The sequence below is a fragment of the Nylanderia fulva genome, unplaced genomic scaffold, assembly GCF_048542155.1.
Source record: "Nylanderia fulva isolate GAGA-0341 unplaced genomic scaffold, ASM4854215v1 Scaffold26, whole genome shotgun sequence".
Classification (NCBI taxonomy): Eukaryota; Metazoa; Arthropoda; class Insecta; order Hymenoptera; family Formicidae; genus Nylanderia; species Nylanderia fulva.
The window spans coordinates 2,537,968-2,564,840 of NW_028190325.1; the positions used below are offsets into that span (position 1 = coordinate 2,537,968).

The 26,873-nt window shown below is 36.6% G+C and overlaps 1 protein-coding gene and 1 long non-coding RNA gene across 4 annotated transcripts in view; one reads left to right on the forward strand and one right to left on the reverse strand.

The window, feature by feature from the left end:
• The window catches only part of LOC114936594 (agrin), a 464,192-nt gene that overhangs the window by 406,753 nt on the left and 30,566 nt on the right, over nt 1-26,873 (reverse strand). The window lies entirely within an intron of this gene.
• Nucleotides 1-26,873, forward strand: part of LOC114942743 (uncharacterized) — a 67,276-nt gene that overhangs the window by 4,432 nt on the left and 35,971 nt on the right. The gene's annotated exons all lie outside the window — the stretch shown is intronic.

The following is a 26,873-nucleotide window of genomic DNA, read 5'->3' on the forward strand; positions in this document are numbered from 1 at the left end:
GATTCGAGCGAAATCGCGATGTCTGTCCGAAGGTGATAGAGGGTCGACAATGGATATTCGCGAGATAGAGATTGAAGGTGAAGGTCAGCCCATGTCACGCCACGTCAGATGTATAAGATTGCATACATTTAATAATAATGGAAGTTCAATTAGCATTCAAGGGAGAATAGACTCGATAGATTCGTGCAGGCTATTTCGCATCTCAAATTTGACGTCAAAGGTTTGTGATATTAATAACTTGTCATATTAATATGATATTCATAAAACCAGGACAAATCAATAAAAACCATTAAATCGATCAAGTCGATATATTATTATTCAACTATATATAATTATTGATGATTCGAGTTCCGGAGGAATGTTTTATTAAAAATTCTTTTGAAATAAAATATTGAAACGTTAAGAAGACTATTATATAACAGAATATAAATAATTATGATATAATAAAAATAATATACAATAATAAAATAATAGGAGTCTATTTGCATCGAGATTGTACACCTTTATTATCTTTAAACATTGATGCGTGTAATGAACCCTTGTTAAAGTTAAGAATACAGCTTCAGATAAATAACATGCCCGTGTCGTGCCATTTATCCGAATTTGTAATGACTTCAACTAAAGAGATAAGGACTACGTAAATATTCTGTATAACGTCAAGCCGCGTTTGTTCACATAACGGCCAAGAAAACATGCGATGACTTGACATGGAGCAAATCTGCATTGCGTATACACGAAACGAGGAGACACAGCAGCTCGTATTCATTAATTAAGCATGATCAGAAGGAAAGAAAGAAGTATTTAAATTTTATTATATATTTATTTCTTGTGTAAATAAAAGAAATAGTGTGGTAATTTTCAAAAATAAATTAAACAATTAATTTTTATTTTTGTAATAAGCGATAATATTATAAACTTGTATCTGAAAATGTCTCTACCCGCTATAATTTTTATTATGTAATATCAATATTATAATTGATTAAAAATTATAAAAATAGTCTGCATTTCGTAAACAGTATTGTTGAAAAATGACAACTAAACAAATTTATGCAAAATTGAAATATATTAATTACATGAACATTTTTACAATAAAATAAAGTAGACAAATACGCAAAGGAAAAGTCTCAAGTATCGAGAATTCAAAAAGTGTAAACTTGCTCAAATCTCAGAGGGTGCGAGTGCCAGTAACCCCTCTCGCGACGCCGTTGTACAAAAGTGATTAAACAACGTCGTACAACGTAATGGCGGGTAAAGAGCGTGGTGCATCGCGGATGCAGCCGAGAGAGGCACGCGTGGAACGTGAAAGGATGGCGCGTATAGTTGCGTGCCAGCCCATGCGTGGAGCGGAGGGACGGGCAAGAAAGAGCCGCGGGTCTCTCTGACAAGTCAGATCTTAATTACACGCGACCATCCGCGCATCCTTGTACGTGTAACTCGGCCGTGCGCTCGCGGCTAGAGATACACGCGTGAGAACAGCGCCGTTTACACCCGGATTTACACCGTGAAAATCGCATTACGACGAGAGAGCTCTGCATATCTCGCAAAAAAATTAAAATCGCATTGACAAGTGAAACGAGGAACTGATACGAGAATTTCTCTTTTCTATTTTCCAATTAACGCCACGTTAGAATTCGTTTAATGTTTATTGTTAAGAAAAAAATCAGAATTCCTAAACTTATTATCGATACATTATCAGGATGTCCAGCAAACTCAATAAAAAAAGTTTCCCTGATTTTTTCAGATTTTCCAAGATCAGAAATTAATTTGTTCCCTGACTTTTTAGTATCATTTTTTGCCAAATATATAATTTGCATATATCTATATGATAAATCAATTAAATGTTAAATCATGAAATCCTTGAGATATTTTTGTCAACAATGCAAAGGTTCGGAAGTTAAAAAAACAAAAATTTAAATCAATTATACAATATGCATTATGTGCGATAATCGAAACAAATATGTCACTATAAACTATTTAAATAATCACTTTTTATTATATCAAATTTTTTTAGTTTTGTCTCATCAAACACATTTGTAGATGGATCGATTTTTAATAACACAGAAAATAATTAGCGTACTGACAGTCAAGGAAAAGTTTAATTATATTTATTTAATAAAAAATTTCAATTATTGAGACAAATGTTGAATAATGTGAAAAAATCCAGATAAATAGTAAAATTTCCTGACTTTTTTCCCTGTCAATTCCAGATTTATAAATCACTGACAATGCCCGATTTTCCAAATTGCCTGACCGCTAGACACCCTGATTATCTCACGCAATCGTTTTAAGTAGCTAGGTTTTAGTTTTCTTTACTTCGAAGCGTCGAGCAATTTGGCGACAAGTTTAATTTTTGGCATAATCTCTTTTCCTTCTTTCCTTTACGACGAAACATCGAATATTTATGTTTATTTGCATATGTTAATTTCAACGCGGAATTTAGCCGATACTTTTTAACGAATTCGGAAAGTCCGCGTTTGTCGCGCCTTCTTGTTGCCTGCCGCGCCGCGCGTTTCTTACCACGAGTAACGAGGAGCAGAGTGACATTAATGCGAAAATGAAACGCCACCCTGTAGGCCTTCGAAGCGCATTAACCGCGCTCATCGACGAGCGGCCGAAAAATCCGGAGCGCTCTTCGCTCCTCGAGGAACGTCTCTGGAGCAGGAACCGGCCCTCCCTTTCTTCCTCGGCATCTTTCTCTCGCCCGTCACCTCGGTTAATTACAACTTCTCATTTACATAGAGGCCATCGCCGTATTACCATGCAGCCTATCGCGACGCTTCCACTGCTCGAGATTACTATACGCTTCGCGGAATTCATTGATATTGACTTGGACTGACGAACAAAGTCAGCGTATGATCACCTCGGCATAACGCTCTTCAAGCTTGCATCTTTCTATTTTCATCTTGCAAATTCTCGCGAGAAAATCAAACACGCGCGCGTTTTTCAACTTCCTCCGCAATTTTAAATTAGAAAACTGCATTTTCTGAAAGATGCATATTTTTAAATATATATATGTATATGACGTGTCATAAAGAGAATTTTATTATTATAACTTGACGCGTATTAATTTGCAAAAGAAAAATGAAAGATTTTATCATTAATTATTGCATCTCGATTTGCTGTGAGTCGAGAGCTTAAGATGCTGGAAACGCAGAGACGTTCAATAATTGCAAAACGATTGCATTCACAGCCGAATTTCATGCTTATCTCGACGATTTAACGTCGCCCGTCCGACCTGCGGAATGCGGACCGATCGCGCGCGATAAGAGCGCCGTAATCGCCGGTGAGAATTTTTAAGAGCGATTCTCATCTGGCTCTGAACTTGACTGCCGTTGACGACGACTCGTCGAATTAAGAAATACCAGGGCGTCGAGTTCGCGATTTATACTTCTCCCTTTTTACACGCGATTCGTTTTATCGCCCGCTATATCGCACCGCGTTACGCCGAATTTTCCTGTAAATCAGCGATTAAGTTGTTATGGCATCTCGCGAGGACTTTATTAATCCTCCCGAATAAAGAATAATATCTTCGTAGACTTTATAGGAGCATAACAAGTCAGCTTTTAATTGCCTCAATTATTCGCGAATAGCCTATGAATATTCCTGCAATAATGGTATTCGTTATACTATGTCTCACTATGATTAAACGTGTCAATGAAATAGTAGAAGCCGTTCACCATTCTCAGTTATTCTATTTTTATATATATTAATTATCTTTCGTTACAATATAAAATGTCAGAAATTTGGATTGAGAAATGTGCATATAATAAATTAAAATTCTAGACAATCCAGATTTACAAAAAAAACAAAAACAAATTTCACAGCTGATAGAAAAAAATGTATAGAGTCGAGCACGTTTATAAAAATAATCTCCTAAAGATAGGTATTACTATCTCTCAATCACGCGTGACTGTCCCCTAAAAACAACTGTGTCATTATGTATCATTCAGATAAATAGGTGATATAAGCGGAACGCAGGAGGATGAAGACAACAGATCTGCGGGACGTGGGACAAAGATAAGCCAGCAATTAATTAGTCAGACGACCGTATCGACGAACTTTTCCCGTGGCCGCCTCAGAGCTAAATGTATCCAGCGCGCTAATTGTGAACCGGTGCGAGGCAACGGAGGAATAACGAGCTGTTCAATATCAAAATAGATAATCCCAGGAGCCGTTTCACGCAATTCATTCGGGAACAATTTGCGTCACAATTTACGATTCCTCATGTCGGTCTACATATTATACAAGCGAACGCAACGTTTGTCGGGAATGTTTCTACCATCCTTTTAAATATTCTCCATTTTATTTTTTTACAACTTGCCTATGCTGGACAATCGATAATAAAATTCAACAATCAACAAAGAGATTAATAATAAATAATCTATATATGTTCGAAAAAATTAGTTAAAGCTACTTTTGCAAGTTTATACCTCTTGTGGCGAGAAATTATTATTTTCCAATTGTCATTTTATCGAGCAAAGTTGTAACCCACATAACACTAAACATGTTAATCACACTTAATAAGTAAAATTATTGCTTGCGCATGTCACTTCATTCTCCATATCTAATTCTTTCGGATAAAGATCTGAAAAAAACCGCGAAACACGGCTTAGGAATCCCTACCAATCGCGATTATTGCACTTCGTCGATTTGCACAAGACTCACTATCGCCGGAAGTCGCCGTCCGTTCAAAGAGCAAGAGAGAGAGAAAGAGAGAGAGAGAGAGAGAGAGAGAGAGAGAGAGAGAGAGAGAGACCATCGAGGATAAAGAGCAGCCGGTAATTAGCAAACGGTCGTGTTAGTACACTTTTTCGACGAGTATCTCTCTGCTTCGTCTAATTGCCGGCATTACACGCTGACAATCATCATACAGCATCATATGAGGATGGGCTCCTCCGCGAGTCGATACGCGGTTTATGCGCGCGATGCGGCTTTCATCCTCGCACAAGAAGTGTTTACGAGATATGCAACCAGTACTAGATACCTTTTGCAAATTAACGTTCGTCTCTGTTAGTGATCGGCGAAGCGGATTGGATTAATTGACGGTCCGCAGAGCTTTAATCAAAGAGGAGATTTTATTTCTATTCCGGATATACATCCTATTTTGAATCGTGGATGATAACGTCGAGATCATGTAATATAAATTTATAATATAAGGATATATTAATGAATGAAAGAAATTTTAATTAAAAAAAATTAAATTAAATATATGATGTACTAAAACGACGAGACAAAAGAACACGAATTTTCGAAATAGGATATTCCAAAGAAGGATGAATGTTCTGAGGCGATCAGGCGTACACTGAACGTCGATCGTAAATTTTCACGGAAATTGGAAGTAACAAAACGAATCTCACGGTAATTTAACACAAGCAATATAATTGTACTTTCTTGTGGACATTTCGCGCACAGCGATTACACGCGACGCAATTATGGCGAAACACCGTTCTTTATCTCGAATAGAAATAATATTTCTCATTTCATTAAGGATCCTAACTTTATTTTTATCTTATCCGATATTTTACAGAAGACAAATACTCCCTCATATTTATTTTATATATTTTTCTGCTGCGAGATTTAGATAATTATTAATTATAATAACCTATTACGTCAGTAACTAGTCTCGTTATATCAACAAATGATGTAACTCGCGCGAGTCTATATGTACTCTTCCTTTCACAATATTTTCTTTCCATGATATACTTTAAATCGAGAAATATTAAAGCGCTATAAGAGGACTATACGCTATAAATTACGAAACTAAAAATTGTCTATAACAAAATCAATCTACATAATTCCAACAGAAAATATAGATATAAGATATATTTTTAAAAGAACGAGATAATACCTGTATATCGTTCATTTGAACGCAATTTCCTTTTTCATTTTTTTGGCTACTTAGGCAAACGCAACACATATTTAAAGGCGCAGTTACGCGCGCTGATCGCGCGCTTTTATGCGAACCTGAAAGCGTGTAATAACGCACCGCGGGCGAATATGTAATCAAGGGGCTCCGTGTAAAAGTCTCCACGCTCTCGGCAACACGTTGCGCCACACACGGGCACACACGATGCTCGTTGTATGTACACAACCTGTAACAGCCGCCTGGCGCCATCAGTTTTTCATCCAACGGGCCTTCACCAGGCATTTATGGCTCGGCACGATATCACGCGGCGATAGGATTCGAGCGGGACGAATTTATCGTGACGTTTCGCGATCTAGCTAACGGCGAGGTTACACAGGTAAGATATCGCGCTAGTGTTCCGAGACATGCCCTTTCGTCTACAGATTCTTCGATTAATTCGAATCGATTTTTCTCTCGCAACAAAATTTCATCTCTTCTCTCATAGCTTTCCAACATTTTATTTCAGTATTTTTATTAATTTAATTATATAAAGCGCAATTTTAGTCTTAAGCTGGAAACTGTCAATTATGTATAAACTACCTGCATCGAGTTTAACATTCGATTGCGTGCGATTCGATTTCCGCGAGAGACCAGTCAACGACGATGAGGTCAAGCCACTTAACCAACGTCGTAACGTAAATGTCATTCAGCGAGCCACTCGCATTTCTGCTGTAATTTAACTAGAAGCTAGTTCTCTCAGTCCTAACATTTAGGATTCTCGTAACTAAAATAATGAAACTTTACATATATACTTTCATAAATAATTGAACACACGTATTTGTAAATTTTTCACGCAAGTTAAAAGTTGTAATGTTTGACAAGAAAAAATATGAAAACGAGTTCTTCGCACGAATTATTAAGATTTATCGAACCGCGTTGCAATGATATGTACCGATGCACACGTTCGCTTCGCGGTCTCTCCGACGCAGAATCTTTAATTTCCGACGCATTTGCATTCGCGCGAGGCACAAGAGGGCTGACAACCGCGGAGACGTATTTTTCGGTCGACTTCAAGCGAAGGATGCACGCGGTGGGGACGCGGTTATGTAGATGAGATAAGTTAACTACAGGTCCGCGGCGGTGAGACACGACATGAATAATACGTCCATCGACCCATAATTGTGTTGCGCTTTCTGGTCGGGCAGGATCGTTCGAGTTCTGATACCCTCGGCGTGCCAGATTCCGTCATAATCGTGTCGAAATAAGGGAAAAAAGGAACGGCTCTCTCTCTGTCGCCTTCTGCGCGTAGATAAAACGCCCTGGATTGTGTCCATATGTATAATAAATTTATCCGATTAATATGCTGTTTTACTGCGGCAATTAATCTCGTACCTCATACACGCATTTCGTAAAACGCTCTTTCCATTTCTTGCTCCAATTGCTTCTTACAGAGATTAAGAGGTACTGTAGAAATGACTGAATTTAATATAAGAGTTTTAACAAGGCTCTGTAATATAAATATAAATTTAACGTATAAGACGGGCAACAAGAGCCAAATCGCGGATGACAATGCGTTATCCTAACGAAACTAAATAATTTTTCGTTAGAATTAAATACCGGTGCACAAGGCACCAAATTTTTACTTGGACACGGCCAAGATTTTAAATATGAAATAATCTCATATTTTGAGATTTAATTTCAATACCCCTTTAACCCCCCTACGGAAAATAAATAAATGAATGCAAGAGAAAAATATAGATCCGAAAATCGCTGAATCGGGAATCGAACCCGAGACCTTTCGCTTGCCGGGCGACTGCTCTTCCAGCTGAGCTATTCAGATCCTTTCGATTCTATACTTTTCTCTGTTATATATATTAATGTTGGTAAACAAACGCATTTTTTAAGCCAGCGTGTATCAAATATAAGAGTTTTAACAAGGCTCTGTAATATAAATATAAATTTAACGTATAAGACGGGCAACAAGAGCCAAATCGCGGATGACAATGCGTTATCCTAACGAAACTAAATAATTTTTCGTTAGAATTAAATACCGGTGCACAAGGCACCAAATTTTTACTTGGACACGGCCAAGATTTAAAATATGAAATAATCTCATATTTTGAGATTTAATTTCAATACCCCTTGACTGAATTTAATCACGAGAAAGCAACAGTAACTGATACATTCTATTAATTTTATTTCATTTTTTGAGCGTTCTAAACTTGATTCCTCGAATATTTTTTATTCGGTATCCGTAACCTTCTAAATGAATAATGATTTCTAATCAAGTAGTTTCATACAATTATACCTGCTTAGAATTATATTTACAGTTAGTTATAAAGTACAGTGATATATGTACATACACTCGGCTCGCATTCTCCCCTAGACAGTAATCGCGAAACAAATCTCAATATTTTTTTTCAAGCTAAATATAATCAGGTACCTTATAAATCCCGCGATAACGCGTCCGCGCCGACAGCGAAAAGCAGCAGCGGCTTCTTTATATAACGGGGCGGCTACTACTTCTGCCGCACGACGGACAAACGCGATGTCGAGGAGTATCCTGGTTTCTTGCGTCCGCACATAAATCAAGCCGCATATACTCCTGTACAGAGCATTGTTTCGCGGCTTACGAAGTATTATTGATGGCGATTCTACGCGCGGCTGTTAATCTGCGCGCGATGGAGAAAGCAGGGATGGAAAGAGGGAGGGCTTACAGAGGGAATCGCGGCTGATTTACGGCTAATTAAGGTTAACAAGCCATTTAAGTCTATTATTAAGCTGGCGTTTAAAGGCCGAAATCCACGGGTGCATAAATTACCTCGTCGGCAAAGACCGCAGGGGGAGGCGTTGAATGGCGCGCAGCCACCTCCCTCTGGGCGCCATAATCGGTCGACATATTTCCAAATTAAAGCCCGGGTCAGCGGGTCGTTCACGCTGTGATTTTAAATGGCGAATATCTGCCACGGCGTCTGTTTGTTTCGAGATTTGTTACGGCCTACCCACGAGATACTTCATCCTCGTCGAACCACGTCTCCTGCCAAGCGCGTTGATGTCGAACGTTTCGATCCTTTCGACGCCTGCCCGGACCTAATGACGAGCCTAACAAATGATCGGCAATGCCATCACCAAAAGGCATTATTAAAGAGACATGAAAAAATTGTGTTTAGCATAAAGATATTTTTTGCGAGATATTTAATGCAGAATCTCTTTAAGTTCTTTCTTTCTTTCTCAGTCGAATAATAAAAATGTTAATTTTTCTCAAAAAAAAAAAAAAATGTGCAACAAAATAGGATGACGATTAATCGATTGAAATCTTCCGATATTCGTGAAAAATCAAAGATTCAAATTTAATGACAATCATAACGAATTGCCGATAATGTCTTAATTATATACTATATGCGGCGTCTAACAATTTCATTACCTGATTTAACGAATGAACGCGAAAGATTACCTTCTCGCAGAGATAAATAATTAAACATTTAAAGAGTTTTATTATGTTTTGCTCGATATACCTATAACTTGATTAATTTAAACAAACCGAGAATTATAATACAGGATTAGCATAAATGATTACAAGTATAAAACCTACAAAGACGGCTGATACATGAAAAGATGTACACTTCTAAATAAAAAGTGTTTTGAAACCCGATAAATCATTTATGCTAACCCTGTATTATAAATACTTAAAATTTAAAATGTTATGTCCAGTACAGGTCTTTGTTTTTCAAGAGAAATACGAAAAGATATTGAACAGTCTGTCTGCGATCATCTCCGCAGATTTCTCGTTCTTCGAATCAAAATAATCTGCCATTCCTTATTTTTACATAATTATTTCCATATGCAGATTTGGTCTAAAAAACCCAAGAATATTGTTGCTACGACAAGAAATATTTCAGATTATGATACACACCCTCATACTTAAAATTGTAAATCCACAGAGTAATAGGATAAATCATGAACAGTTGTATATCAAAATATTAATCGCCAAGAAAATTGCAAGCAAAGAACTATAATTCCGACAAGTCCGTTAAGTTCAATTGTCGATTTCAATACGACAGCAGATTGATAGTCACGTCCACTCGTTAGAATCTCGCCGATTCACGCCGAGGATATTTATTCCGACGTTTAATCTGCCCCGGCTTTACTACCACGTCTCAATTATCGTCATACGCATAGGGATTTATGACGCGAGAGAGTAGAGTAGCGAAACACACCCGTCGTATTCGCCGGACATTACGATACTCCGATATGGATCGGATGATGTCGATAACGATCGAGTGCCCCCGATGCGGAGAATATCGACGTCATAGTATCGACGGAATACCATTAGCATGATCTATGCTGCCGCTTCCACGGCTACCGATTGGCTCTCCCGAGATACTATCTCGCGCGAAGGACCTCTCTCGTTCGGTATCTTTTCCCCCGGGCGGAAAGGCCTCGAGAGGGATACGTGTCCGTCCGTCCGAGGCCTTACTTACATATAGATTGCCTTGCATTTCTTATAGCCGAAATATTGCCGATCATAACGGACGCGCGCGCGAGCAAAATTGCATTTGCATACGGAGCGAATTGTCCCGTTCCGTCGTGTAAAGGACCTCGCTCGTCCTTGGCGGTGTCCCCGTTCACGGCCTCGAAGGAGCCTCGAAAAGCAGTTCGTTATCACGCGAGAAGCGTAACGAGGGATTCTCGTGCGTCGCGTTTCATCACATCGGGAATAAGGTTGCATATCCGCGTGCGGCGATTATTAACCGGAGAGTTAATTAAATTTCCGTCTGCGATACAGATTTTACAACCTCGCGGTCAAATTAATTTAGGGATTATCGACTCGCCTGTATTTAGATTTAAGCTCCCGCTAATTAGAGTAGGAGATTGCGCTAATCGAGAAATGGCGTTAACCAATGTTGGCCCGAAGCGATTTCTCGGATTTTCCGCGAACCGTTGGATCGAGAACGATTCCCGGCAATGTATTCTAAGTAAGCTTGTATAAAGTAATGAGGCGTAAATCTCTCTTTAATTTTATGAGCGTGATAATGTTATGTTAATGTTTCATATACGCTATATATATGCAGGACGGATATCTAGATATTCATCCATCAAGCAACGTGCGTATTACACGTTTTTAGCTACGCGATTGCGTCTCGTCGCATGATAACTATTCAAACTTTCGTGTTCAACACGAACCTCGTTTCCCGTCCGGCTTATCTCTTCAGTTTCGGGCGTTGAAGCAGTAAACGCGCATCTCTCGCGTCCTATTAGGGTTGTTGAAACGATAAGACTAAAAGCGATCCTGTTTTCCCCCCGAGACTCTGCCCACCAATCTCAGGACATATCTTCGCGATTTTTATGCCAGTCGTTTATCGATAATTTTCCTCTTCCTATACACGAATTATCGCTCTCTCTTCCTTGATCTGATCATAATAAAGCTAACAAAATGCAGATACATTCACATGATAGTTCATTAAGTGTATCGTTAAATGAGGTTAAAATAGCAAGCGTGACTTTACATTAGACTAAACACACATTTTTGTTAAATAATGTTGTCTAAGAAAATAACTGATAATCGATCAAAATATTCAATTAACACTGTAAATATAAAGATTAAATTTTCTATCTTTTTCAATGAATTTTTATAAGATTATTTGCTTTTTTATATTAACTTTACTATAATTTAATCGTGTATAATGTTCTTCATTCATCAATTTCATATTTTATATCTAAAATTAATATTTAAAAATACGAGAATATGTAAATTCAACAAAATTGAAAAAAGATTTAAATTTAATCTCAGTCAGAATTAATAATAAAATAAATCAAATTCGAACGTGGTAACATCACAGATTTGTATTGACAGTTCTTATGTCATTCATAAAATCGCGATATAGCGATGGCTACTGAGTTGCCATTATAAATAAATCGCTTGCTGTCAAACCCGGATCCGCTAAAAGAGACTAAAAAGCATCAATGGGAAAAAGCAACTCGTATTTGCCTCTACCAACTGGTTTCGTCTTTATAAAAGAAAAGAGAGCTTCTTCCCTCCCTTCTCCTTCTTCTTGATGGCCCTCAACGATACCGGTCAACTGTGAACGTCAGATCCATCGATAATTTCGTGCGGGGCTATATTTGTAGTCTCTCTCTGTATATTCACCTGTCGATCCGTCAGTTTGTCGGCCAATTGAGATACCGGACGTTCCACTTCTCACCAGCTCTGCCAACACTCTATCTAAATTCACGGAGAGAACGAGCGCGATATATATGCATTCTGCAACGATATTGACGCTACGTTATCATCATTCTCGAAAACATGCTTTCTCATTGCATAATTTCTTGTCGAAAATTTCGACAACGTCGCAAAATTATATATCGATTCGGTTTGTAAATCAATTCAATTATTTGAGCGTGTGCAAATTTCGACCGATTGATTACACATTTCTGAGCTGATAAAATACAAAATACTTGGTCACATTTCTTAAATATTTTTTCAATAGTTATAAAATGTAATACTCATTGCTATATGATAATATAAATATGCTAGTATTCGAAAGCGCAGTTTAGGTAAGTGATTTAATAATAAATCAATTCAGTTCCGAAATGAAGAACCCTATGCAGTATCACGCAGCATCATGAGAGAGGTAATATCTGTAAAGTAATCAAGGCGGAACACACTCGAGGCTTTTTTCATGGTGGCCATCGATAAAATCGGCCGATTCGTGTCGCGGCGCGAAGATGAAGAGACCACCGTGTGACGTTGAGGTCCTAACGTTTGATTATATCGCGACCCACGCGGTATCGGAGGGTAAGAGGCTCTAATATGAAATTTATAGTAAATTCACGTAATATTCCGTGATATTTTGGGGCTCGAGAGAAAGAGAACCCGATGACCCTCCCACGCGGAGAAACCCCATCTCCGTGTCGATGAGTACACAGACCGAGGACGGACCATTAGACGTAACGATAGAGACGCGATTGAATTTGATTATATAGCCACGGACCATGTAATTTCGTCTGTCAAAATAGCAGCCTCTGCGGCTCGCGCGTCACTTAAGGTAGGATCCATCGTGGACATGTTTACATTTTCGGAGGGTTCACGCCGCCACAAAAGGGGCGGGCTAAAATGATACGGTTCAAGTGTACCCAATAATATGGTTACATCCAATAAACGCACAAGGCAAACACGGTAATGCGAGCGTTATAAAAAATTATGCGGTCATGATCTTTCCTAATAGCGTGCTTGAGAGAAAAATAAAACGCATTTTGCACAATCTCTGAGAGCGCGGAAACTTGTTTCACGAAAAGCTTATGAAAGAAGAGAACGAATAAAATATACATTTGCATATGTGATCTCATCATTTTTAGATGCGCGCATGATATCACCGATGAAATCATGCTAAATCCAAAGAAAGAAGAATAAGGCATTATTGCGACAATTTTTTCATAATACGGCTGAAAAAATGATCGATCTTACGCTACTTTATATTAGTACAAAGCTAAATAGACTTAAACAGAAATATTCCGCATGTGTATAAATTCGTTGTGCAAAATTGTATCGATAGAATTAGATTCCTTAGCGTGTCTCAAACATTTTTTAGAATTGCAAAATTATGGTGCGAAATGAGTGAGGTGCCAATATTTGTTCTCGCCTAATTCCGAGTAGGACTGTTAACTCGTTTCATTTTTCTATTTATTTTCCCTCGACCTTCCTACACGTCGTCCTCGCCCACTTCGAGTCCGCGTCATTTCTCCCCTCCTGTCGGCCATAATAATTAATGACCATTCCTACGAAGAAGGCACCGCCACCCAGAGTCGGTCCTTGCCAACCGCAAAAAATAATTATGAATTCAAAATCGTCAGTTATTAATACCGAACTTAGAAATAGCGGCCGACTTTACAGATCTTTACTATCGAGAGTCGCGCTCTCGCAGATGAGAAATCTCATAAATCTATGAAAGCACGCTAAATTATTAGCTCCGAAAATGTTTTATCACCGAAGTTTGTCTTTAGACAGTAACAACAAGAGAAAAATTAATTAAAAATACATTTCTAAATGTCAGACAATATATATATATATATATATATATATATATATATATATATATATCTTGGATGCTTTAATTGCTTTTAATGAGAAAAATTGTTAATCGTATATTTAATTTTATAAACAGAATAAAAAATGAATCAGCGATGTTTGTAAAAAAAAAAAAAAAAATGATAAAATAAAAAGTCAGTGATCAATCGTGAAATTATTTAAGTGACAAATTTTCGCGGCTAAAATGTAGACGAAATAACAGATGGGCGTGCAATTAGGACAACGCAGCAACGGATAGACACATGGATGAGACTGATGCGAGGCCCGCGAGACTCGAAAGTCGATTCACCAAACAAATGAGTCAGTTATCCTCCCCGTCGTCATCTTGCCGACGTCATTCGTCTCCTGGCCTTCCTTTGGTTCTACCGTTTTAATGGCTCTTCTGGCATACAAACCCGCAAAGGAACGCCAACACGAAAGACAGACGGACAAACGGAGACGGAGAGACAAAAGACTCGGAGCGAAAGAAACCGCGGCAAAAAGAGAGAAAAAACGGACACGAAGGCGCATTATTTTACCGGCGCGAACGCTAGGAATTACGCGGGACGAAGGGAGAAGGGACAGAGGGTGAAAAGAACCAAAAGTACCACGCGAGGAGGCGTGGTGGGGTGTGGTCAAATTTGTTGCGAGGGTTGGTTTCTCCTGGATTTATATTTCATAAATTATTTACGGAGCTGCGCGCACACACCCAGGACGAGGATTCAAGCGCGAGTCACTCTTTCGTGTCTATCGGTCCTCACCCCGAAGAGAGCGAGCCAGGTGATTTTTTAACGACCTACCGCCGATCGTAAGTTATAATTGCGTGTCTTACTGTTAGTATACAATGGATCTATTGTGATCAAATATTAATGATATACGGAACACCCTATACGTGTACAAGATTCAATTGTGTTAAAAGATGTTGATCGAATTATGTTTCATTGAATATTAAAGTATTCTTATTTGATAATAAAAAAAAGACAAGTGTCTTTTAATTACCGATGCCGATTTAACTGTTAATTACATAAATTTCAATATCGATAAATATATTATAAAAAATATTACATATCAGTCTAATAGTATGTAATCATTTTTTATTGACACAATCGAATTTGGATAAAACTGATATAATAAATTATATTACTTTGATAATTTTACTTAATAATTTTTATGAGAAATGAATCAAGTAAGCTTGTATTTTAATCATTTCTAATAATTTTATAATTATAAGTATCTGTTATATACCAGAATAATAATTTTTTAGATCAATACTTGATGTAGAAGTAATATCTTTATATTATTTCTCTCTCTCAAGATAGCACATATCGATATGATCGATATAATAATTAAGCAATAATGACGGTAATTAAATAATATAATTTTAAAATTGTGAATATTTACACGCGTAACACTTGCAAATAAAATAAAATAAGCCTATCATAATATAATCTTTCAAAACTGCATATTATTTTATGAATAAATATTCACATTTCTATATGTGAAAGATCTAATTAAATTAATGAAATCTCAACATTGTAGTGGTTTTCATTTTGTATAAATAATACGAATATATTCTCATACTCGGAAGAGATTCTAAGTTGCAATTTCTTTATATATATATATATATATATATATATATATATATATATATAACAATTATTTCTAATGCAATTATTTTTGCTATGAATTGAGAAGAATTAATTATTTCAGAATGACAATTTTTTTCATGCAATCTTTACTAGCCTAAAAGATACTCAATCAGATATAATAACCCAACAATGATGTTTGTACAATAAACATGTACAATATATAGTGTATTACAAACGTCTTTACAGTGATTCTTATTAAATGATTAAATGATTAGACATTTCCAATGATTTTTTTTCTCGTCTCAAACTCGCATGTGTATGTGCCATCAACATTAGACGCAACACACTTATACTTGTCGTGAAGAAGCCTCTTATAGAAGAAAAAAGTGAGAAGGTATAAGAACGTTTGAGGACTAACGGCTCTGGCATAAATGTTACATGTAAGAACGTTGTCCCAGTATACGTCCTGTATGCTCGGCATACATTTCTGAATAATGTCTGACATAATAAAAATTGGAGGACATATGTTAACGAACACAGTTAGTTTATCTTTGAAAAAACAATGACATTACGCAAAACGGTGCAAATGGTAAGTAAAGAAACTCAAAGTAAAGAAACATTATATCCAACATGTGTTATATACATCTGTGGATCTCTTCCCTCTCTTCAAATATACAAAGATTCTTTTAATTTAAAAGAGATGGAAAAAATATATTCTTTCATTTCCCTTCTCTAATAAAATATTTGAATAGACTTCAATTTGAAAAGAATTTTTAACAAATTTTTTTCGAGTAAAAATACTCCGACTTTTATAAAGAAATAAGAATTTAATATATTTTTTTTATTTATGATTTTTTTGGAAATCTGTCTCTGGAAAAATGAAGGAGCTTTTATCTTAGGTACGCGATATCGCTCGTAAAGTTTCCGACAGTTCAAACGCCTCCGTAGAGAGAAATCGTCGATTAGCTTATCAAGCAATATAGCTAAAACCAATTCGTGATAGGGTCCCTTATCAACCGGCCGCTTAATCGGCCAACCGTTTAATCGCCGATTGATCGCATTCATTCGCGAATACGATTAGGCGCACATTTTATATCACATTTCGTATGCAAAGGAAACGATCGGCGGCGATCGAGCTCGTGTTATTTTCGAGAAATGCGTTTTTAATATAAGAACCGTGATATTCTCGACGCGGTTTTATAACTTTATAATGGAATCAGCGCACAGTAGAGAGGAATTTGTAGTCTGCAGTAACACTGTACAAGCCGAAACAAATGTATACTAAATTGGATTTTTATGGTGCATAAATCTCTCACATGTTATCAAAAATGTATTGTCGCTTATTTTATAGAAACAATATTTAATAATTATCAACGAATAGTAAATGATGCGACAAACTAATATAGTAATTAATGCGAAGAATCTGTCAACAACAAATGGAGGAAAAAAATATATATCTTGATCGTACGCGAGATGTGAACACAGCCTTTTATATCTAGTCAGAAAAAAGAGAGACAGGAATTTTTATTTTCTCCGAAAAACAAAAACTGGTTTCACTGGCGGCGCGGTGTTAGATGCCGAAAAGGAGAGAGTTGGGTGCATTCGAGACATTCCACCCACTCTCGACGCACGTTCTCTCTCTAGCTTTTACAGAAAGAACAGACACGTGTGTAACGACATTCCACCCACTATTTCGTTTGCGTGAAAGAGAAGAGCGACACGTGTCGAGGACAAATGCGAGAATAGAATGAATCGGTGCGCGTTATTTTGTCCGGAAGACATTTTTACGGCTCGATTGATCGATCACACGTCGACGATGAATCATTGATCGCATGAAAAAATCATTTACATAACTGCGCGCATGATTTACATTTTTTTTTCTTTACGGATTCGAAACCGGAATCATGGTGAATGGAGAGAGATAATGAAATTTTATTGATTTTTGGAAGATGTCTCGGTGTAAAACTGTCAGAAAAATAAAAATTGAATGCACCAGAAGGAGGGGAATTTTTCAATTTAAATATTCTTTTATTTTTCTATATTCTTTTTTCTATGCTCCAAAATCCAAGACCACGCCCGTTGTCATCGAGAGAGTCAGATAATTGAGAAATTGCCAGATAATTTCTACGGAAGGATACGTTATAATTTCAGATGCGCGTAACCGCATATTCCATCCTCAAATAACGAACGAAGGCGCAATTATCGCATAATTATGACGTTCCGAAAGAGAAGACGAATCAGGTTTCGCGTTGCACACACGTCGCGTAAAAAATGCACGCGGCCCCTTCTCTTCTTATCCTATTTTCTTTTTTTACATCGTTCTCTCGCATTTCGTCCTCATTGAACGTTTCTTCATCATCGAAGTGCTCCAAAGATTCCCGGCAAATTTGCGTCGTGTCTCGACCAAGTGGTTAACACGGTGAGCAATTCTGAGGCTTGTCCGCGGCTTGACAAATCACCAATTACCATGTCATTATGGAATGACACAATCATATGAGGTGTTTCATAAAATTTACATTGAAACTTAATCGAATTTCGTCGCAAACGAAATGAGAGAATGTGACGTCTACTCGTACATTATCCTCTCCTTCCTCTGTATATCTAGTTTTCAAAATAAACCTAACCCATAAAATGATCAAATAAATAATATTTCTCATTTGCATTTACAAATTATAAATCGTTACATTTACTTTTTTAAATTTTATATATCACATTTTTATTTTGATAAAACCTGTATGTATTAAAAATATAAACTACTAAATTTATTTGTAAAAAATATTTCGTTTTAAAAATAACTAAGTTTTAGATCTAAGCTCAACAGATTCGTTCCCAATATTGATTTCTATCTATTCAGAAAATTTAATTGAATTTAGTCAAATCTAGTTTTAGTCGCGCGTCCCCATCGATTGTTTCACTAAATTTAGGTGAGAGTCAATAAAATCGGCTGAGACTCTAATTTATCAAAGTATACGAGGTAAAGTTTCACGCAAAGCTTTACGAAACACCTTATATTACTTCGCTGCTTGATTAATCGCCGGTTAGTCCACGCGACTCGTCACTCACCCTCCTTTACCACCCCCTCTCGACGTCTTTACGGCAACCTCCGTGACGCCAATTACGCGTGAACCCAGTAAACGGCGTCAAGCATCCACGCAAAAATCCCTGATTGCGGCTTGGAGCCGCATAAAATGCCGCCGTGACGCAACAATGGTCTTTCTGAACCGCAAAAGATATAAATGGCGCCATCGCGACCGTTATATGTCAGAGACACAAAGAGAAATTATATTTGATCAGCGGTATGAAATTCTCGTCATGTATAAGCAATAAGAGCGAACCAATAATTAAGAGAAAACCAGTTCTTGAATTGCGAGAATATTTCGACATCTTGGAAGAAAAATAGTTCATGAGAATCAATTAGTGCTTAGAGAGCAAATATTACAAGATATGTTTTCGATGATTATCAGTTTATTTTTATTTCATTTTAGCAAAGGTTTTTTATAATAATTTAAAAAATAATCTTATCTATTAATTACAATCTATCTTAATATTTTGCAAAATATTTTTTTTCTAATTTTTTAATACCGTTGACGATGTACAATTCTATATTGAATCGCAGAAACATCAATCTGACAAAAGCCAAACATACGAGAAACAATTTCAAGGGCAACCGAGGGAATTCCACAATTAGTGTTCGTTTTTTCCCCCTTTAACGGTGGCGGGCGAGACTACGTTCATGTGCGCACATACGGGGACCTGTAATTGAAAGCTGTTACGCTCGGTATTTTATGGCTTTGTCCCGCGGCCATGCAAAACTCGATTCTTAACGTCTCCGAGCGTGGACGAAGCGTAGCTTGAGTAACGGGCCACGAAAACGTGCGCGCTTCCTAATTAAATCCGACTAAATTCATCAAAATCGTCTTTAAAGCCATCCTCGACCGCCCATCCTCCGGTGGTGTTCCAGCTGCATCCTTAACGATGTGCGCAGCGAAAACGAAATTCCGATCTGTCTAATTGCCACGATGTTCGTATATAAGCCGGAAATTCCGATCGCCGGATAGGAAGAGGTCAGCCTACTCATTTAATATGGAAATGATTTAATCGGTTCGACCGACGAGGAGGATTAAAGGCCCTTGAGGAAGCTCATGTATCTCGCGCGATTATAGAGATGCCTATACGATTCCTCATCCTCTTTCCCCTTTGAGAGAATATTGATTTTTGCAGATAAATGAAAAAATATCTATTGCATCTTTGAATAGAAATAAAAGCATATTTTATTGAACTATTGATTTTTTAATTTACTAGAATAACAACACAAGCGCCATTCTTCATTTTTATATTAAAAAGATTGATATTAAAAAAATTAATAAAAATTGAACTCCATTAATCTTTTGACAGAAATCAGTTAATAACTGTTAAAAAATATGAATCTTTAAATAAAATATTATTAATACAAATTAAATAATAATACTAAAGTGTGGCTCTTTATATAGATAAAGAACTTTAGAAGTAGATAATTAAATAATTATTAAAATGCTTTATTAATAATTAATTAATATGTTGAATATGTTTTTAAGTAGACTTCAAAATATGAAAAAATGTCAACGCTTATCATATATTTAAAAATTCGAGTTCTTGGGTTAAATAAATCTTTAGTGGCAGCCGGTCGGAACTATGCTACAGAACTATACAACTCGTCGAAAACTATAAAATTTTATTGTTCAAATTTGGAAAATGTGAAGTGATACGCTAACTTTCAAGCCAAGTTAGCATATCATTCACATTATTCCAAATTTGAACAATAAATATAAATTTTTTTAAAGTGTAAGACAGGCATATGAGCCAAATCGTGGATGGCAGTGCGTTATCCCAACGAAACTAAATTTTTTTCGTTAGAATTAAAAACCTGTGCACAAGGCATTAAATTTTACTTGGTCACAGCCAAGATTTAAAATTGGAATAATCTCTACAAGAGATTTAATTCCATACATCCCCTGTTCCCCGCTAAGGAAATAAATGCGAGAGAAAAATATAGATCTTCGGATCTATCTTAATATTTTGCAAAATATTTTTTTTCTAATTTTTTAATACTGTTGACGATGTACAATTCTATATTGAATCGTAGACATCAATCTGACAAGGGCCAAACATCCGAAGATCTATATTTTTCTCTCGCATTTATTTCCTTACAGGGGATGTATGGAATTAAATCTCTTGTAGAGATTATTACAATTTTAAATCTTGACTGTGACCAAGTTTCATGACGAAAGTCGCTGAATCGGGAATCGAACCCGAAGACCTTTCGCTTGCCGGGCGACTACTCTTCCAACTCAGCTATTCAGATTCTTTCGATTCTATACTTTTCTCTGCTATATATATAATGATGTTGATAAACAAACGCCTTTAAGCCAGCGTGTATAAATTAAGAGTTTTATTTCTGTATATATCTTTGGATATATATCTTTGTTTATATATCTGGATAATAATTCAATCTCTTTTCCTATTAATCAATTTTCTGTGTGAATCAATCAAATTAATAACGGTCTGCGAGATTCTAAATCGCTACTGCTGGATTGAAGGATAAGTCAGTACTATCTGAAATAACGAATGCTCCAATTTACGATGGACATACTAATCCCGAGACATATTATTCCAACGAGTATCGCGCTCTCGATCGCGATATTCAAGCCTACTGAGAAATAAATTGGATCTCATGGTTAGCTACACTTAAAAGGGATCTCATGAAACTAGATAGGCACACGATAATATTGCACAAGAGCTCTCAAAAGTTATATGTATATGTACTTGCTTCAAAATGCTTTTACAGAAGTCAAATCAAGAAACAACTAATAATTAAGATATCTCATGAGATTTTAAGAATTTACACCATTTTTAAAAAAAGATGATGCAGACTTTAAAGTTGTCAAAAAATTTTTCTAAATAAGAATAGTCTGTAATATCAGTAAAAAATCTATAACGTCAAAAGGAAATAAATAAATTTCCGATACACCTAGTATATTCAAATTTACAGATTGAAAATGCCGCCGATCATCCTCTGTAGCACGACTTTTCGTGCGGCACGCGTTCGAGGCGAGACAATAACGGCGATAACGGCGGCAGTAATAGTAATAATAGCAATAACGTCTTTATGAGCATCCCACGAGAGTGGACGAGATTGCGGCTCCTTGACCTCGGCAGAACGCGAGAGCGAGAATAAAGGGTGGAAAGTACGTGCGCAGACCAGGCCCTATTACTGGCGTCGGGAATCGGTAACTCGAAGTCGTAGAAGCAACTGGAAAAGTCACGAAGAAAGAAAGATAGAGAAAGAAAAGAGAAAAAGAGAGAGGTCTCTCGTGTCATGGTGAGCCAGCAGACCAGATAAAAGCGCTCGCTCGAAATAAAACGCGCACCGCTCGAAACGAAAGCGGATGCTGAGCAAGGTGAGAATAGTGATGACTGTCAAAGCATGTAACACCTACACCTTCACTTATCTGTGTGACCGAATCTTTATCGAAAATATCTATAATATAGATAAATGATATATATTATTAAAAAAATGATAAATATTTTGTATTTATATAAATGTCTTAAAAGTAAAATAAATGTGAATTTGTGATTCTGAAATATTCTTCAATCATAAAATATATAAACAAATAAATAAGTAAAAGATAGAGTGTGTTACTTATAGAATTATTAAGGGATTAATATAACCAAATCTATCATTATACAATATTTAAGTAAAAAAAATTGATATCATAATTTTACATTAATATACTTTATTCTTAAAATATTCAATAATTCCTCGATGATTGTATTTTTGAGAGTGCACCCTGTTATTCGATAGTTTAGACATAAAGGCATTGGAGCTGTCGCTAGAACAGGCAGGGATCGTCGTCGAGCGAAAAAAAGACGAAAAAGAAAGAAAAAAAGAAGGAGAAAGAAGACTCCGTGCTCCGCGCGAGTTGAGCCACGTTGAAAGACTAATTGACGAGGCGGAGGCTGGTAAAGGATGAGGACGAGAGAGGCCTGACGAGCCCGGCGTGCACCCCCGTAAATATCGTGACACGCGCTCAAATTAATGGCCCGGTCTTACACACACCGGAGAAAGCGAACGAACTGACATCCTCTCGATGCCACGCCACGTCGAGATCGAATCAAAACACGGTCGACCGAATCGCCCTTCTATTTCGAGCGATACTACACGAGCAATCGAGTCTCGCGAGTCGGTATCGTTTGACTGTCCCTAAGAAAAAACTTGAAAAAACTGCGTGTCTAATCTAAATATTGAAAAACTTTGGAATGTTGTCTTAAGTATTATCACACTATCTTTGTAAAAAAAAAATACTACACATGCAGTTCTATAATTGCATAATTTTACACAAAATAATTATTTCTTATATAAATAGTATATAATAAATTATATTCTGCATTATTATCATACGTTGGATTTTCTCGTGCTAACACGATCAAGGATACTTGAAGGCTTGTTTTTTTTTGTTTTTTTTTTTTTTAGGACGAAGGGTTGTTGCCTGTCCTACGAACAGCGAGGAACGAGAAGTACACGTTCGTGAGAAAATCCTATAGAACGAAATCTTTTAATTAAAACCGATTCGAGGGCGGAGGCACCGCCACGCGCGTTTCAGTCGCTCGAAGAAATTAACTCTGGTCCGCCTTCTCCACGGGCCCAAACAAATTGGAGGAGATTGGGTCTCTGTGGCCTCGGGCCATTCGGGGTAAATTTTGAATAACGTGAAAGAACGTTTTCCGCACGTGATGTAAGACGCAGTTATGACCCCGTAGTTATGATTTAATAATAAAGCTGTTCGCTTATATATATGTATATGAAAGTAATATATACTTCTCAAATATACGTCGCAAGCTGTCACAATTCCTCTAACATTTATTATGAAAGTCAAATGTATTTCTAAGACGTATGCTAAGCATAATTTATTCCAGCATTATATATGATCGGATTATTGCATTCACCAACCAGAATTCGTCTATAAATTATATCAACGTTACAGTGGATATTAAAAAGAAAATATCTAAATAATTATGTCTACTTTTTTACATAATTTAATATTTTCTAATAACTGTATCTAAACTATAGTTCAAACTTTTACAAATAACAAGATATCTGTGTATCATATAAGGTTTATTCAGGTTCAAAATTTAAAGAATATTTAAGTTATGAAAAAAAGATTTTTCTTTTTTTCATTCTCTTTCACATTTTACTAATTTTTTAGTTAAATATACTAAAAAAATATTGAAGAAACTTTAACAGTCGAAGTTGGATTTTTGTAAAAGAGGAGATATTTTTCATAGTTATTTTCCTTTCAAACTAGATATTTTTCCTACATAAAGTAACTGCATCCAGATATTCAACATTGCATTTATAACAACGTTATCTATAACAATATTGATGTAAACGTAGAATTTTCAAAAGCATCTTTCCTATTCCGTCTCGCAGCCTTGAATTTATAGCCAGAGCGTTAAAAGCTTTTATTGACCGAAAAGATGGAGACGATCGTGACTCCAACATGCGGAAATGCGTCTTCTTTCGTCTCTCTTTTTTTATTTCAACAAATCAAAATGGAAAACGGGAGTGTCGTGGCGCGAAGCGATGTGAAAATAACTGAGCTTGTGGTGGTTCCGAAATAGAATGACCTAATTATATAAAAGCGACATTTAATAATATAATATGAGGGATTAAAATCGAAGGCAGAAATTATTTTTTAATTAATTATATATTATCATCTCTCTCGCGAATTTTCATAGAAGATATACAAACAAGGAATGATTTACAATCTGCATGACGATTAAATGATGCTAGCAACGAAGTGATAGCACTCGTAAACTCCACACGGGCTTTACACCTACTCATTCGCTAATGAGAAAGAGATGATGGCTACACACGAGTTGTTGTAATATAAGTACTGCACGCAATTTCTTACTCCGCAATCAACAAATCGATTTTTATTTAACTAGAAATTATATTTGGCTATATTATAAATTATTATGAATTAATATAGACTCTTTATATTATATAATATTACGTATATCGAACTCTAAATTAAAATTAATCGACATATTTGTTTTACTTGAATATTTTAGTTTCTAATATTTCCTCTTAACATCGAATTCTATAAAAACTTTGCAATATATTTCGTTCAGAGAAAAATTAATTTTCCAAACAAATTCCATTTGTTTAAGTAACAGATTGGTAAAACGAATTGTGAACATTGTATGTGCGTCCGCTTTAGACTGTTTGTGTCCCTTCTGTATTGAGTTACCCTTTGCGCACTTTGCGCGCGCGACTAATTTTTCAGCGGCTCGGTTTACAAAGCGTGCATAATGCAGGCTGCTCTCACGGCCGCGCAATCAGCCGCCTACCACCAACCATCCGAGCAAGAGCAACACGAGCCGGGGAAGCCGCCGATGGTAAAGCTCTGCTGCAGCAACCGTGAGTGCAACAAGCCGGCTAATCCTCTCGGAATCGGCCTCCGCGGCATACATAAGCCGCCCAGTCTCCGCGTTGTGTCCCAGGTGACAGATGACGCGAATGCGCATATATAAACTATGCACATTGTAAATCCTAATCGGCGACCTCCTAAGCGATGCGCGACTCGAAATTAAGGGCCGACCGACAAATTTATATCTCCGATAGGGGGAAGAATTTAATCCCACCCACGCCACGAAATATTATATCGATGCTTGGATTTGTATGCACTTGCAGAAAGCATTAGACGCGGGGATTATCGTCGATGAGTAATAATTCGCGATACGATTCGTTTAATGTACGAAGACTACTAACAGAGATACTGGTAGGAACTGATAAAGATAAATGGATTATTAGACTAGTAGTAGAAAGATTATGTGGTCAGACAAGAGCGAATTAACCAAGGATTAGATTAGATAAAGAATCGAGTTGCCATTTAGTATATTCACCTGATCGAATAGTCTAACTAAACCAAGTTAGAAATAAATTCGTAAAAATAAAAGCTCGCAGAAATGTGAAATTTCAATCATTAGTTTTAAATTCAACATACTTTTTTAAAAAATAAAACATATATTGCATTCGTATTAATCATCTCGCATATGATGCTATTTTCGAGATCAGAGTTTATTGATCGTTGTCGATGTTGCGCACTTCGACTCCGTGAATCCGGATCACAATATTTATGCTTCCCGATTCGCCGAGGTGCACACGCGAACGAAATACGTTGCTTTCGTCGTGAGGGATATTACTCGATTATTAGATTAGCAACGCGTCTTTGATGTCGCGCGAAATTCGTGCATCGCCGTATCGGGTTCGCAAATCGAGAGGCGACAAATGACACACGCGCCATTAAGAGCTGCCGTTATAAATCGCAATTACCGATAAATGCGGATACCGTGACAGTGGCAAGACCGGTCCTAGATACTTTGCCCTGTCGCAAATGAGATATGTTCCACGCAACAACGCGTATATAAAAGAAAAGACACAGAACGAGTTATATTAAAAACGAGATGGTAAACCAGAACAATTTTTTATGAATTTTATACATATTATTTAGTTAGGCTCTATCTCGCATTCAGTGAAATTGATTTTCCCCTTTGCAAAAATGAATGAATTTTGGCAAGTGACGATAGACAAGTGATTCGCATATATACAATATTATAATATGCAACTTTTGCCTATTATAAAAAAATATGAAATTGCATGTTTATCGTCAGATTATGGCAGTCAATCCGCATAAAGTCTACAGGCTAAATGTGCTAAAGCAATTCAGAGAGGCTCGCAAGGATAAATGACACGTGTAGCACACGCAGTATATATTCTCGCATCATGATTAAATCGGAGATAGTAATATGCCTTATGTTCTAGAACACATCTGCGATTCGTGTCTGAAGAAAACCGCGGGAAGTGAAACTTACTGATATTTATACGTAGGCGAATATAAATGTATGATATTCAACGGTCTGATTGGATAAAAGCACTTATATCGTAAAGATTACATGAGCAAGTAGAAATCACAATTTCAAATATTCTCAGAATTTACACATGTGTGTTTAGTATTTTTCTACATAAAATTATCGTTATGCAGTCAATTTTATATTTAAAGAGATGTTATTAGAAATGTGTGAGAGTTCGATAGAAATAATTAATGAATATCTTACGAATAAATCAATGGCAATTTATTTACATAATCACCAGTGGCTGTAAACGTTTTTACACCGCACAAATTACTATACGTCTCATTATTTGCGCTAAATTGGAATGTCAATCCAACACGTTGATTTTTATTCGCCTCGACTCTGTTTAGAAGAGGGTTGGAGGAATAGGAGAAGGGTATCATCTCGTTTTTATCCAATTTCATCATGCGTGTTGAGGTAT